The sequence below is a fragment of the Nestor notabilis genome, unplaced genomic scaffold (genome assembly GCF_000696875.1).
Source record: "Nestor notabilis isolate BGI_N333 unplaced genomic scaffold, ASM69687v1 scaffold809, whole genome shotgun sequence".
Taxonomy (NCBI): domain Eukaryota; kingdom Metazoa; phylum Chordata; class Aves; order Psittaciformes; family Psittacidae; genus Nestor; species Nestor notabilis.
The window spans coordinates 53,433-55,288 of NW_009944825.1; the positions used below are offsets into that span (position 1 = coordinate 53,433).

At 39.6% G+C, this 1,856-nt stretch overlaps 1 protein-coding gene across 1 annotated transcript in view; it reads left to right on the forward strand.

The window, feature by feature from the left end:
- The window catches only part of DOCK7 (dedicator of cytokinesis 7), an 82,729-nt gene that overhangs the window by 42,465 nt on the left and 38,408 nt on the right, over window positions 1-1,856 (forward strand). The gene's annotated exons all lie outside the window — the stretch shown is intronic.

Below are 1,856 nucleotides of genomic sequence, written 5' to 3' on the forward strand. Positions count from 1 at the left end.
TGCCTGCATGGGCCAGAGAGGATTTCGGATGGTTAGTGAGTGAGCCGTAGTCCAGCCAGCTGAGCTGCAGTGTGAATTTATGGTGTGCTAAGTCTGCACCCACACTGACTCCTCACACCTAAAAGTGATTTTCCAGTGTGGGCACATTAGTGCAGAGCATCTGGAATGCTCTCACTTTGGCTCTTAAGAGCTCAGTAGATGCAGCTCCTGCAGAAGGGCTTGTCCCTCTCTGGTGACATCCAAGTACATAGGACTGCCACAGTCCCCGTTTGAGCACTTCAGTTTTGTACCTAAATTAGGTAGGATGAGCTATGGAAAATCTGGTGTTTCTAATTCCCTTCACTGAGCGGGATGCCTTAGCTTGTTTGGGGTTCTCTTTTTTTACTTCCCACCTGTAATAACTTACACTAAGATGAGATGCTTTCCCACCTTCCAGCACAGATGAGTTCCTGAGCCCTTTCAAAGAGCTGTTCCATTCCATCCTTTGGAAGATCAGTGTGCAAGTTTGTTAATAAAGCCATCAGCCTGACCAGCCAGGCTTGACGCTGGTTGGTCCTGGGCTTTAGAAGAGCAAGAAAAACATAGTTTCAGAAAGAAGCTACCAATTTAAAATGAATAACAACATAATTTGCTGACCAAATAAGAGGCTGAAGCAGTTTGGGTAGGCAAATCATTATTTTTTACATCAAAGTTTGGACTTAAAAGTCTTAAAATGTTTTAAAGACCACTTCAGTATCTTGCTAATTAAACAAGCCTGACCTTTTGTGAAATGCCATAGGCACTAATGTGCATATGGCATTTACACAGGCTATCAGAAGTTTAATACGTGCTGGTTTAGTGAATAATGTCACAATACAAGATGAAGAGAGATTTTCTTCTAGGGATGTACTCCAGGCTTTAAACTAAAACCTATTCTGTGAGTAATTGTTGAGGGAAAACTTTCCTTTATGGTAGTCTGAGCACCAGAAATTAAACTCGGTCTGACTATATAGACTTTTGGTTGAATATAATTATTTCTGCTTGTTAATATCAATAGACAAGAAAAAGACACTTTTCGAGATGTTGAAATGAGTAAAAAGATGTAAAAATTCCTATTCTGTTTTTCCAAGTAGTGCCTTAAGCACATATACCCAAATTGGGAACCTGCACTTCAAATTGGAATCTACCATGGGAGGCTTTCTGCTTTAAAAAACCTCTAAGAGTGTTTTGTTGTTCGATGGAAGGTTTCAGAATCCAGTTCTGGATTGCTTTTTATTGTAATGGAGGATATTTATAGGATTGGTATCTATGCTTTAAGTCTCCCCTTTATCAGGTTGTTACTTAGTTTTGAAAAGTGAAATAGTGATCCCCTTTACAGGATTTGGATGATTTCTGTTTATATTCGTAACAGAGAAGGTTTTAGGTCTATCACTTCTTCTGCCTTCATTTGTGGATTGAAGCCACACAGATTTTATTCCCTGCTAAAGCAAATTTATTAAGTGTCTAAAAAGACCTATGGTGAGATTTTACGCTTTAAGTGTTCCTGCAGTGTTTGAGATGTGCTGGGAAAAACAAGAAAAGGTTGTGGATTACATTGCTTCAACAGTGAATTTTCACAGATGTGTGTTGTGTTCCTGCACAGATCCAGCTGCAGGTTGAACCCCAGAGATAGAAGAGAATTTAATAGCACTTTTGTGAACTTTTGAGTGACTCTGCCAAGCAATAAGAAGCTCTTGTGCTCTTTTATTTGCCAAAGAGGGAAGAATCTTTCCCTTTTCAGGTTTTTACAACATGACTTCTGCTTCTGCAAACACAGTATATGTTTAACTTTATCCTCAGAGCCTGAGTGACATGATTAGAAACCCTGCGAGCAGGAA